Here is a 15,482-nt window from a genome sequence, read left to right as displayed (position 1 = left end):
TTTAAAGAATCAAAAGTATTAACACTTTGACAAAGATACATGAAATATTCTTCCACTATTATAACCGTGTAACAGCAAAGCTCTATACTACTAAACGTTTTTATTTATCTAAGTTTAATTTCATTTAGAAATGCCACACTTCTTCAGCGATTATAATTAAATCTAAACTAATTTCGTATGCATCAGCACACTCTGTTGGCCGTTCCATCAAGAGTCAAAGTAGCGTTTCTATCCATGAATGATTTAAAATCAGTGAAATGTTTATATAAAAAAAAAACAGAAACAGTAGAGTTTTCGAAAGTCTAAAGATAAACCACGTTAAATGGCACAGGGTCAACCCCAAAGACATAAAACATATTTTTTAAACAAACAATCACACACCAGAAACATGGAAAAAACAGCACAAATCCCTACATACAGCATAATACAATTTACTGTTTTGTATTGTGAAGAAAAATCATTGTATTTGTAAATAGCTATATAAGGGCGTATATAGATTAACAATTGTGTGATAGGATAAGAGAATCTTCGTGCGATTTTACTTTAAAAGAAACTATTGAATTGATAGGTGAATTTCCGAATGTCAACTTCAGATCATATCCGTGGTACTGTTTTAACTGTTTGTTGACAAGCTAGGAAATAATGCAAAGGTGTGTGACCATAATTTTAATTGGGATAAACAACTTTGGTTGTATTATGTTTTTAAAAGAAAACAGGTTTTGTGAAATTTGCGAAGTTCTTGACGATCACCTTTTTATTTGTGTTTATAACAATAACCCTTGACACAATATATAGTGAATAGATGTTACTTTTAACACAACACATCTTACGTAGAACTAGATACCACGAATAGTTCTTTTTTAAACCTTTGCATATAAATATAAGTTCCATCTTCGACTAATAACACCACCACGGAAGATCGCGTTGGAGCATTTTCAACACATAAAAACATGACTCACGGGCATATATCTATAGGCCTTTATTTTGTGTACACGCATTTAAAATTTTGTGTACACGCTTTTAAAAAAGATCGCGTTGGAACATTTTCAACACATAAAAAAATGACTAACGGGCATATAAGGCCTTTATTTTGTGTACACGCTTTCCGCCTACGTAAAAAAAACATGTTAAATATAGTTGAGCGCGTTTAGCATTAGCGCGGGATCACACAGTAAACTATTTTCGCAAATGTGGACCCAGGCAACCCATTGATTGGAATACAATCCATGTAGAAAAAGTGATAAAACATCACTGTACGTTAATAGTGAACATGCTGAAAACCAGTATCGTCAAGCAGGGCACGCGAAGAGCTTCTTTTTATGTCTTTATTCAGTTGGAACGTTTAGTATAAACATATATTTTACAACGATTGAAGAAAGTTATGCAAGCTTATACTAAGTCACTCTCGTTGGTACGACGTTGCAGGAGAAAATCTACATGTCCAGATTGGACCCGGGTCGCCTTGGTGAGAAGCAAGTGCTACTCTCTGCGCTAACGGGACAACCAATTGAACGTTTATTCTAAATGAAACATTCTTAAAATTAATTTCTAAAAAGCTATGATCGTTCTCTTCTGCCAAAACACTAAACTAGAACCCTTCTTGTTGGTATTTCTACAAAAAAAAGTCATAATTAGAAGCAAATATATATTCAAAATATTTTTCAAATCCACTAGACGTTAAATCCGTTTTAACCGCATTTGAAGCATAGTATATACGCGCATCTTGCGTGTACAAGTACACCAATTGTCACTAATTGAATAGGTTGTATACCCTTAGGCTTTAAAGATATATCTATCCATCAGTTAATTTATTTGTTTATCTCAAATTTGAATGTTGACGACAATCAGTACTTTTAATAAAAACGTGGCAAAGCGAAGATCTTATTTGTCATAGGCTTACCCGGATTTAATTTGCACAATACAAAATGGCTGTAATTTCGAATCCTGTCCTAGATGATCAAGTTTCCTGCCTGTTTTTCTTTCTTACATTAGAACCAACTGAGTTTGTTCTGGTAATCGCACTGATATGATTTTAAGGTTATTTGATTACAAATAAGATCTTTGCTCCATCGTGCCAATGGTAGTTATGTATTTGTTACAGATTATTATAATGGTATATATATATATATATCGGACTATACGGAATACATAGTTAAACGAGTATTCTTTTTAAATATTCTATTATGCCACAGCTATACACACAAACCGGCCCTGCTATGTTGCATGTCAGTCTGCTGTACGCATTTTCTTGCAAACAAGAAGGGCATTTCCAGTGATTACGACCGTTTTGGCATGGCGGTCAAGCGCAACAATGCGCCATTTCTTATTTCTTCGTGAAAATTAAATTATGAAACTTAAAAAGAGTTCAAAAGAATTTGAACCTCTTGTAAAATTAAATTTACAAAATAAGAAAAAGAAACAAAAATAAGAAAAAAAATCTTTAAAACGCAATAGTTTAAAGTGGCATTCGACTTTAAAATTAAAACGCGTAATGAAGTCAGAGAACAACATATACATATCTTTGGTAAAGGGAACGACAACATGTTTTAGCACTTAATATTAAAAAGCAGTGTGCAAAAGAATATTTCCATCAATCGAATCTTGTCGGGGTCGGAAAAAATCATTGTTACCGAATTCTGCACGTGCACTCGAGTCGGTTTGTAATGGTAGTGTTTCGCAACCGTTTAATATAAGCAAAATATTGGCGCTTTTTTATTTGATATATTTGTGGCCACGTAGTTATTTATTACAAAAAAGCATTCATAAATCCTTTTTTTCAAAACTGTACGCAAATCATGTTTGTGCTTTTGCGTGTATGTGTGAGCCCCATCTATAAGTACAACGTCATCAAGGTATGTGTACATTTAACAAGTTTGAAAGCATGTAGTCGATATCCAAGACCCATACACATATGTGATGTACGTCATCCAGGTATGTGTCCATTTTACTAGCTTGAAAGCGTGTAGTCGATATCCAAGACACAGTAGTCGATATCCAAGACACAGTAGTCGATATCCAGGACACATACACATGTGTGATGTACGTCATCCAGGTATGTTTCCATTTTCCTAGTTTTCATGCGTTTAGACGATATCCTTTGTGATATTCCTCATTCTAGTGTGTGTATAGTTTACTTGTTTTAAGACGCTAAGGCATATCCTTGACACATACACATATTACATACATTTTATGACATTCAGAGATGTATACAATTTGCAAGTTTTAACACGTGTTTACGATATAGTGGACACATGGACATGGTTGATCCTCGTCAACCAGGAATGTGTATATAGATTTTCTGTGACCAAGTGTGAAATAAAATACAATTAACATTTATTCTGTTTCATTTATGCTTATTTTTGGAATTTTATTGGTATTTCAGTTTATTTTTCAAAATAGCCCCTTTTTGAAGAGTGTTTGCCACGCTGCTACTCGTGAGCCACCCCTAACGCACAACTTTGATTTTAGTTATGCATTTTGCTGTTCGCGAAAAAAGTTGTAACGTGTCATTGCAAATAGACATATTGCGATAAAAATTAAGTTTCAAGATCTATTGTCACATCTACTTGTTGCCTTTGGCCATTTGAAAACGATTTTAATGATAATTATACGTGTTCTTATGAAATAATGGCACGGCCATTGCGTATAATAATTATGAACTGATGTCCGGTCATGCTAGAATTGAATAGTTTAAAGACATTTCGATTTTGATTATTTTTTAAGTTTAATCCGATTTTTTATAATAATTATGTAGTGATGTCTGGTCATGCTAGATTGCAATAGTTTAAAGACAATACGGTTTTGATTATTTCTTAAGTTTAATCCTATTTATCTACCAAATTAGTAATCTGTAATTATAATACCTTTTCAAATAGTACCAAAATCATTTCAATTCAGAAGGTATCCAAATTAAACATAACTACAAAGGGTAACGACAACACAAACAACATATTCATCAATAGGATACAATGCAGACAAAATAGAGCAGCACGATCACCAAAACTAGCTGAGTTGGCTTGGAAAGAGCCCAAAAGGCGCGAAAACCTCATTACTTTAGATTTTTCCCAATACTAAATTCGACCTCAACACATTTTTCTTTAATTTTGGCCCAAGGCTTAATTATACAAGTCCAAAGGTTGTATGAAAATAATTCGTTTAGTTGATAATTTAATTAACGTATCGACCGTCGACCAAAAATGTAATTATTGAACTGATCAACAGATACACTTTAACAACTTTTAGAATGCAACTTAATAAATAAATTACAGTTAGCGTTTTTCAACATTTCAACCCACAAGGTGCTCGTATAATCTATGCTGTATACACTACTTGAAAAAAGGGATTTTGTTTTGTTTTATGGATTTTAAACATATTTCTAACAAGGCGTCTAAGTTTCTAATAAAAACAACAACAAGGATACTAGTTTAGTGTATTTTTCCAAAAGAAGGATCGAAGCGTGTTAGCGAAAATGCAAAAGTCAAAAAGGGTGTGTGTTATTCTTGTCGTCGTTTCTGTTCTGATAGCAACATTATTGATCTATAACGGTGCCACTTTTGCAGACAAAGTAAACAACTCACACACTGATTCTATCGTGTTTGAGTATTCAGACGACGATGTATACACAGCTGCAAAAGAGCTACACGATTCCGCGTACAAAATTACCAAGCAAACAGGGGCCTGCAAGAAAGAAGTTCCTCAAGTGATAGTTCTTGGAGTCGGGAAATGTGGAACGCGGGAACTAATGGACTTTATTAGTATGCACCCACATATTGTAATTAAGAAAAATCCATATGAAGACTGGTACTTCAAGCGCGCTCGGAAAGACCCGGAATATACCTATTATAGAAGTGAAATGCCATGCAGTTATTCTGATCAAATTACATGCGTTAAAAATGCTTGGTACTTTTCAAGGCAAGGTGTATCAAACCGAATTCATAAGTTCAACTCAACTCTAAAATGATAGTGTTAGTCCGAAATCCGGTCGACCGACTTTTATCAGCAGTCACATTTCGTTTTAACCGTTTGGAGAGCTTAAAGCAGCAATTTAATAGCAGTGTTACAGCTTATTTTTACGCAGATGTTTTAAGCAACACAACTGGAAAAATAAATGAAAAATCATACCACGTGGTCTCTTCAAGGTATGTGGATGGATATAGGGAATATCTGCAGTTGTTTTCAAAAGATCAAATCCTGGTCATTGATTCAAATAGATTTAAAGATTATCCACAAGAAACCCTCGTCGAAGTCGAATCATTTCTTGGTCTTAAGCATTTCATCCGAAAAGAACATTTCGTGTATAACAAGGACAAAAAGTTTTATTGTATTCGAACACAAATTAAAGAAAATAAAAGAATAACGGCCACTTGTTACGGAAGCATGAGGGGAAGGACTTCCATTAGCCTTGATGTGCCAGATAGAGAATTGGATATTTTAAGGAACTATTTCCAGCCGTATAACGAAGAGTTCTTTAAACTACTTGGCCGTAGGATGGACTGGTAGCTTCAGACAAAAATATAAAACCTTAACAAGTCAGGAATTTGTATCAATTTTTGCCAGTTTTATTTGTGGACAATAGGAAGTTAATACGCATCTTTTAGAAATCGTGTGGCAGTTTCAATTGTGCAGTGTGATTTCCTAACCAACTTATCACAGATTGTATTAACCACACCTAGGTAGATTCAATAATAAATTTAGCGTTATAGTAGCATTTTTAAATACTTTTAAAGGACAATATTGATAAATGGGATAATTGCTTTATTAAGATAAAATGTTATCGAGAAGCAAAAATAGATACCTGCAAAGAATAAACTGTGCATCTCAGGATAAAACCATCCATTCAAACATCCACTTTTGCAGACGCGTTGTACTTTTCTTGTAATTATTAGGTTATTTTGTCCCTATGTGACATATTGCACTGTTCAAACATTTAGTTTTGCAGACGCGTTAAATTTTCCAGAGTTTGTAAATTAAGAAATATAACACACCACTGAGGGTCATATGACATTTTAAGAACCGGCCAGTCAGCCACCGAAGGTGTATTTGGACCGAGGCGTTAGCGAATTATGTGCAATATATGACAGGTGAGCGATTCAGGGCCATTTGGCCCTCTTGTTTATTTTTTGTCTTGGAAAGAGCAAATTTTTGCGCATATATAAATCTTCAAACCAATAATACAAGACTGCTGACAAAAGATCAGATCGCAGTTTTGCCTATTTCCGTTCGAAGACCTATGTTTTATGGCTTATACCGATGCAAAGGATTTAAGAAAAATGCTTAAAAAAATCAATTTTTAAACTTAAATTTCAAAATTCTGCGATAATTTTTTTTGTCAGCAGTCTTATTCAACTGGTTTCCATGGATATTTACAAAATTGAGCTCGTTCCAAGACAAAAAATAAGAAAGTTGTCAAAGCATTCAATCTGTGAGAGTGCAGCTTTAAGAGGTAAACTAGGATATGTATATATATATTTGGCTAGACTTCTACCGTTGAAACATATTCATCATTGTATGTACATAGGGAAAGGAAGAAAACGTTCGAATTGTCAACACATATTGAATTTTTACAATTCATTATTAATCCGAAAATGTCGAGACCCAGATATAAAATTCGAAATAACGATATTTCGGATAACATCTTTTAGAAAATGACAGAATTTATGACGTAAAATATTAAGTCCTGAGGATTGCCATGTTTGTGACACGTTGTTATATTTCACTGATCGTTCGGTATACACGTTTGTTGAATTATTGTTTTATAAATGAGAGATATTGTTTTATTATACTTCTTTAATACTTTTTATAACAATACACCGTTATACATTTCACTTTAAAACCAACCGATTGTTTTATATGTAGAGTTTTCGATAACTTTAAGCAGGAATGGCGTGGTTCATTATCTAATAGCTCTTTTCTTGATATGTATAAGGTATTCAAAAAGCATTCCAGTATGAAGAATATCTGAATATATTACCAAGAAAATACCGACTTTTTATTTGTAGATTATCTGTACATACAAACTGGACGATTATAATGCGAAATGAACGCTACTGTATATGTTGTAACCATCTTGATATTGAAGATAAATACCATTTTGTATGTATATGCCCATGATATTTAGTTATTAGACAAAATACATCAACGTCATTATTATGTTCGCCCCTCCGTGTTTAAATATCACCAACTATTAAACTATGTTAGTTGTTTTGAGCTTATTAAGCTCTGTAAATACGTAAAGGAATCACTATGTATCCGTAACTGTATTCTTAACAATGCTACATAATGCTACATAATTCTGTTCATCCTCATTTACAACCTGTTTATTCAGCTGTTACATAACATTACTGCGTTTACATATTCATACCTTATATTAGTTGATTACAATTGCATAACGCTTCTGTAACACAAATATTTGTTCAACTTTAAATTCACCTTATCAAATGACATATTTAACTGAATTATTATGGGTTTAGACGATGTACGTTAGTATAAGTCTTAATAAAATGTCTGTTCTGTTCTGTTCTGTATTTAAATTATCAGTGTATATATTTTTTGCACGCGTTAAGCTCAATGTCATTCTTTAACAAGCGCTAATTGCGCTTCATTTTCACCTCAAGCCGGTGCCCGAGTGCAGTATGGTGTGAAAACAACTAGGAGATGATCGAGTTCGAAATAAGGTTTGATAAATATACGCAAAATACTAAATCGGGACCGTAATTATTACTTCGAAATAGTGATTATTTCGGAATAGCGATTTCGGATTAAAGGTTAAAAATTTAGTTTAACAAAAAAGGAGTAAAATCGGGACCGAAAAATAATTTCGAAATAGCGATAATTTCTGATAAACGGTGTTCGGAATAGCGGTGTTCAACTGTATAATAAAACGAAAACAAACGTGGATATTGACTAATTTATTGTACAACAAACAGGAAATATATCATCAAATGCAGTGGCGTAGCTACATATAGGCATTGTAGGCCTGGGCCTACAACATTTTTGAAAAATGACAAAATATACGAGATTACCCAAAAAATGCAATAAAAACTTATAACAACTCAAAAGTTGTATATAACGTTGATAAAACAAAAGCAATTCTGGTGTTTATCTAAACTATGTCCTGGGTGTATTGCTTGCTTTTAAATGTAATTATTGCATATATATATATATAGTTAAGTTTGTGAAATGTGCATATAAAATGGATGTAATTGTGCCTTCTGTTTTTCTCCTTGAATGCTTCCAAATTTCACTATTTTGCTTCTTATTTAGAAAAAAAGAAATATATCGGGGAGGTGGGGGGGGGGGGGGTGTATCACCACTCACTAGGAACCATCGGGCCTACAAGTATTTAAGGCCAAGCTACGCCCCTGAAATGATATACCATACAATTACATTTCAAAGCATGACCAATTAAATAAAACACAGAAAACAGATTGTGGCACGTACATGTAAGAAGCACATCGCATTCATATTGTCACGGCGGTTTTAAATATATTGCACAACTTAAGTTGAAGCCAAGATAACATTTCGGTGTAAAGGCTGATTCCCTATGTCCTTATAAATGGCCTTGAAATTTAAATTTCCACGAAAATATTTGTTTGATGTCACTTGTCTTAAAGCCAGTTTTTGTAAAATTACTGGGACTGTTCAAAGTACGCGACCATGCGCCCTAATCGACATATGACGCGTGTATAGTTTATTGCCATCACATAATTGTAATCAAAGCGCTGAAAGCGCTGCAAGACTGTCGGTGATATAACTGAAGCAAGCAAACAATACCGCTAAGTTCTTTAAAATGAAACGTGATCAAATGATTTCATACAAATGATGAACACTCTTTAAGGTAGATAAAGAAGGACAAATGTGATTATAATAAGCGCAAATATATTGGCCCTACTTAATCATTTATCCAATGGCCTACAAGATTCTGAATTCAAGTTTCCTAAGTTTGAACCGCTTTAAATCAGTTAAATGCATATTCATTATGTTAGAAATGCTTCAATATATGTTATTTGACGTCGCTTAAAACAGTTTCAGTAAGCAATTACATGCCTTAATTTCATTGGGTTATGTTGAAGCCAATGTCTGTAAAATGCAAATACAATACAAACTATACCCAAGATTCAAGGAACATAATACAAATATAACTTTAAAATGATGCTCTTTCAAGCCCAAAAATGCCCCCAGAACTTCTATCAACAGATTCCACATATCAACAACATTTGTGCTCTAGTTACTTTCTTTGACTTAAAATTGAAAACAAATCTGGATGGTGTGGCATGATACTTTGAAAAAAAACTATTATCTTCAAAAAAAAATTCCAGTTTGTTCTATTTATAAAAGTGGAAATAAATTTGCATGGTGCTGACGAAAAAAAAATGTCCTAAACTTCAAACCGGCAGCATTTATAAGCGCCATGTTGTCAAGAATATCTGGACAATTGAATGAAATATGTATTGACAGAAATGACAGATGGTTTTTCATTGACAAAAGATGCCTTTGAGGCAGTTTTAAGATTATGACCATTCAATGTATGAGAGTAGTTGGTACAGCTTTCAATCATATTCAGATGATAGCTGATATTTTCTAATACACATGTATCCTCTTAGCAGCAGGGAATAAGTAAATGATATAGTTTTAATAACCAATATTGGAGTTGTGACCTTGACCTCTAAATCCAAAGGGATCATCTGCTGGTCACCCCCAACCTAAATTTCAAGTTAAAAGGCCATGGGTGCAGGCTTTATCAAGTTGTCACACAAGCAAACTTTATGCGTTCAATGTCTCTGTGACAAATCAATAGGGCTTAACCTCAAAGTCAAGTTGTTGAAGGGCCATGGGTGCAGGCTTTGTCCAGTCATTATAAGTACAACTTTCATGTCAAGTTTGACAATAGGTCTAGGAAATGTGGAGTTATCACCCGGAAAAACTTTGGTCTACAGACAGACGGACGTACCGGTCAACACGTGCAAAGCAATATACTCCTCCTCTTTGAAGGGGGCATAATAAATTGAAATTGATTAAATATGTTTGTTTATTATGTTAATTAACTTAAACAACTAGTACCTTTTCGATATTTTCGAATGCTCATTTGGGCATGTACATGGGTTTTGATCAGACGATGAACATAAAACTACATAGTGATGTTCCCTCCTATCAATTCTAAATTAAAATAACCATGAGAAAATAAGCATGTTTTCACTGCACCATGAATAAATATATCAAACAAATTAAATGTCAAGTTATTCAAGATTAATTTCACACTGTTCTTTTGATGATTTAAGCGCATTCCTGATTGCAGTTTTTTCCCATTTTCCCACACAGTTATTTCATATTGGCCTTACAAGGTCAATGTTGAGTCTTCATTGCTGGACTATATCTCCTCATCTCCCCAGAAAACACACTGGTGCAAATTTCACTGCAACACATGCCAAAAAGATGTTATATTCTAACTGAACTCTGCATCAATATTTAATTATTTTTTATTGGATTTAGAAAATGTCTTTGTTTGAAAGGGTTTATATAGATTAATGCATTTTTTTTCAATTAAATGCATAATCATGCTGGACTCTTTGACATTGGTGGTTAAAACAAATGGGCATATGATTTAGGTACATGTTACCATTGTTAATTATAAATGTTAATAGACAAGTGGCAACAATTTCCCCAGTTAAAAGGCACCTAAATTATGCTTTCATTTGTATATCTGCAGCTTAATCATCTTCATTTCTTTTGCTTTTATGATTTAAGTCAAATGAGTACTACATGATAATGCATTAAAATTAGAAATATATTTTTGGGCATCAATCTATAGTAAGTGCCTTCAAAACATATTATCAGATAATGATATAAAATATGAGCTAAAAAAATAAAATCCGACGAATTATTATGAGTAAATATGAGTCCGATGAGTGTTTTTCTTCATTTCATACTGTAAAAACATAATGATATAAACTGTTATACACGAAGAGCACCCGCAAGGCTGCGGTGCATAGATTTACAACAATCGGAGCCTTTTGCCATGGCCCAGTTGTGACGATTATACATACAAGGTGACTGGTCTATCACGAAGTTTATCTGAGAGTTGTTATGCTAGGTAAAATGGTTGTGTTTAAATGCATTGAATGCTTGTTTTGGGAAAAAAATATTTGCAGTAAGTCAAACGCGTAAGCAGCTGGCAATAAACATAACACATAAGATAACTTAATCATTTAGCAATAGGCAGTAAGTCAAACGTGTAAGCAGCTGGAAATAAGCATCACACATAAGATAACTTAATCATTTAGCAATAGGCAGTAAGTCAAACGTGTAAGCAGCTGGTAATAAACATCACACATAAGATAACTTAATCATTTAGCAATAGGCAGTAAGTCAAACGTGTAAGCAGCTTGTAATAAACATCACACATAAGATAACTTAATTATTTTGCAATAGGCAGTAAAGCATACGTGTAAGCAGCTTTTAATAAACATCACACATACGATAACTTAATCATTTAGCAACAGGCAGTAATTCAAACGTGTAAGCAGCTTGTAATAAACATCACACATAAGATATCTTAATCATTTAGCATAGGCAGTAGGTCAAACGTGTAAGCATCTGGTAATAAACATCACACATAAGATAACTTAATAATTTAGCAATAGGCAGTAAGGCAAACGTGTAAGCAGCTGGTAATACACATTACACATCAGATAACATAATTATTTAGCAATAGGCAGTAAGGCATACGTGTAAGCAGCTGGTAATAAACATCACATATAAGATAACTTAATCATTTAGCAATAGGCAGTAATTCAAACGTGTAAGCAGGTGGTTATAAACATTACACATAAGATAACTTAATCATTTAGCAATAGGCAGTAAGTCAAACGTGTAAGCAGCTTGTAATAAACATCACACATAAGATAACTTAATCATTTAGCAATAGGCAGTAAGGCAAACGTGTAAGCAGCTGGTAATAAACATCACACATAAGATAACTTAATTATTATGCAATAGGCAGTAAAGCATACGTGTAAGCAGCTTGTAATAAACATCACACATACGATAACTTAATCATTTAGCAACAGGCAGTAATTCAAACGTGTAAGCAGCTTGTAATAAACATCACACATAAGATATCTTAATCATTTAGCATAGACAGTAAGTCAAACGTGTAAGCATCTGGTAATAAACATCACACATAAGATAACTTAATAATTTAGCAATAGGCAGTAAGGCAAACGTGTAAGCAGCTTGTAATAAACATCACATATAAGATAATTTAATCGTTTAGCAATATGCAGTAAGGCAAACGTGTAAGCAGCTTGTAATAAACATTACATAAGATAACTAAATCATTTCGATAAAGGCAGTAAGTCAAATGTGTAAGCAGCTGGTTATAAACATTACATGAGATAACTTAATCAATAAGCAATAGGCAGTAAGGCATACGTGTAAGCAGCTGGTTATAAACATTACACATAAGATAACTTAATCATTAAGCAAAAGGCAGTAAAGCAAACATGAAAGCAGCTGGTTATAAACATTACATAAGATATCTTAATCATTTCGCAATAGGCTGTAAAACAAACGTGTAAGCAGCTGGTTATAAACATTACATAAGATAACTTAATCATTTCGCAATAGGCCGTAAGGCAAACGTGTAAGCAGCTGGTTATAAACATTACATAAGATAACTTAATCATTTCGCAATAGGCTGTAAAGCAAACGTGTAAGCAGCTTGTTATAAACATTGCATAAGATAACTTAATCATTTCGCAATAGGCAGTAAGTCAAACGTGTACGCAGCTTGTTATAAACATTACATAAGATAACTTAATCATTTCGCTATAGGCTGTAAAGCAAACGTTTAAGCAGCTGGTTATAAACATTACATAAGATAACTTAATCATTTCGCAATAGGCAGTAAAGCAAACGTGTAACCAGCTAGTAATAAACATTACATAAGATAACTTAATCATTTCGCAATAGGATGTAAGGCAAACGTGTAAGCAGCTTGTTATAAAAATTACATGAGATAACTTAATCATTTAGTAAAAGGCAGTAAAGCAAACGTGTAAGCAGCTTGTTATAAACATTACATAAGATAACTTAATCATAAAGCAATAGGTTGTAAAGCAAACGTCTAAGCAGCTTGTAATAAACATTACATAAGATAACTTAATCATTAAGCAAAAGGCAGTAAAGCAAACGTGTAAGCAGCTTGTAATAAACATTACATAAGATAACTAAATCATTTAGCAATAGGCAGTAAGTCAAACGTGTAAGCAGCTTGTTATAAACATTACATAAGATAACTTAATCATTTAGTAAAAGGCAGTAAAGCAAACGTGTAAGCAGCTTGTTATAAACATTACATAAGATAACTTAATCATAAAGCAATAGGTTGTAAAGCAAACGTGTAAGCAGCTTGTAATAAACATTACATAAGATAACTTAATCATTAAGCAAAAGGCAGTAAAGCAAACGTGTAAGCAGCTTGTAATAAACATTACATAAGATAACTAAATCATTTAGCAATAGGCAGTAAGTCAAACGTGTAAGCAGCTGGTTATAAACATTACATAAGATAACTTACTCATTTAGCAATAGGCTGTAAAGCAAACGTGTAAGCAGCTTGTTATAAACATTACATAAGATAACTTAATCATTTAGCAATAGGCAGTAAAGCCAACGTGCAACCAGCTGGTAATAAACATTACATAAGATAACTTAATCATTTCGCAATAGGCTGTAAAGCAAACGTGTAAGCAGCTTGTTATAAACATTACATAAGATAACTAAATCATTTCGATAAAGGCAGTAAAGCAAACGTGTAAGCAGCTTGTTATAAACATTACATAAGATAACTTAATCATTTCGCAATAGGCAGTAAAGCAAACGTGTAAGCAGCTGGTAATAAACATTACATAAGATAACTTAATCATTTAGTAAAAGGCAGTAAAGCAAACGTGTAAGCAGCTTGTTATAAACATTACATAAGATAACTTAATCATTTAGCAATAGGCTGTAAAGCAAACGTGTAAGCAGCTTGTAATAAACATTACATAAGATAACTTAATCATTAAGCAATAGGCAGTAAAGCAAACGTGTAAGCAGCTTGTAATAAACATTACATAAGATAACTTAATCATTTAGCAATAGGCAGTAAGTCAAACGTGTAAGCAGCTTGTTATAAACATTACATAAGATAACTTAATCATTTAGTAAAAGGCAGTAAAGCAAACGTGTAAGCAGCTTGTTATAAACATTACATAAGATAACTTAATCATTTAGCAATAGGCAGTAAAGCAAACGTGTAAGCAGCTTGTTATAAACATTACATAAGATAACTACATCATTTCGCAATAGGCAGTAAAGCAAACGTGTAACCAGCTGGTAATAAACATTACATAAGATAACTTAATCATTTCGCAATAGGATGTAAGGCAAACGTGTAAGCAGCTTGTTATAAAAATTACATGAGATAACTTAATCATTTAGTGAAAGGCAGTAAAGCAAACGTGTAAGCAGCTTGTTATAAACATTACATAAGATAACTTAATCATTAAGCAATAGGCTGTAAAGCAAACGTGTAAGCAGCTTGTAATAAACATTACATAAGATAACTTAATCATTAAGCAAAAGGCAGTAAAGCAAACGTGTAAGCAGCTTGTAATAAACATTACATAAGATAACTAAATCATTTAGCAATAGGCAGTAAGTCAAACGTGTAAGCAGCTTGTTATAAACATTACATAAGATAACTTAATCATTTAGTAAAAGGCAGTAAAGCAAACGTGTAAGCAGCTTGTTATAAACATTACATAAGATAACTACATCATTTAGCAATAGGCAGTAAAGCAAACGTGTAAGCAGCTTGTAATAAACATTACATAAGATAACTACATCATTTAGCAATAGGCAGTAAAGCAAACGTGTAAGCAGCTTGTAATAAACATTACATAAGATAACTTAATCATTTAGCAATAGGCAGTAAGTCAAACGTGTAAGCAGCTTGTAATAAACATTACATAAGATAACTTAATCATTTAGCAATAGGCAGTAAGGCAAACGTGTAAGCAGCTTGTAATAAACATTACATAAGATAACTTAATCATTTAGCAATAGGCAGTAAGTCAAACGTGTAAGCAGCTGGTTATAAACATTACATAAGATAATATAATCATTTCGCAATAGGCTGTAAAGCAAACGTGTAAGCAGCTTGCTTTAAACATTACATAAGATAACTTAATCATTTAGCAATAGGCAGTAAAGCAAACGTGTAACCAGCTGGTAATAAACATTACATAAGATAACTTAATCATTTCGCAATAGGCTGTAAAGCAAACGTGTAAGCAGCTTGTTATAAACATTACATAAGATAACTTAATCATTTAGTAAAAGGCAGTAAAGCAAACGTGTAAGCAACTTGTTATAAACATTACATAAGACAACTTAATCATTTAGCAATAGGCTGTAAAGCAAACGTGTAAGCAGCTTGT

Source organism: Mya arenaria, chromosome 17 (assembly GCF_026914265.1).
Source record: "Mya arenaria isolate MELC-2E11 chromosome 17, ASM2691426v1".
Lineage (NCBI taxonomy): Eukaryota > Metazoa > Mollusca > Bivalvia > Myida > Myidae > Mya > Mya arenaria.
The sequence above is the reverse complement of the archived record's forward strand: the minus strand, read 5'-3'. Positions refer to the sequence as shown.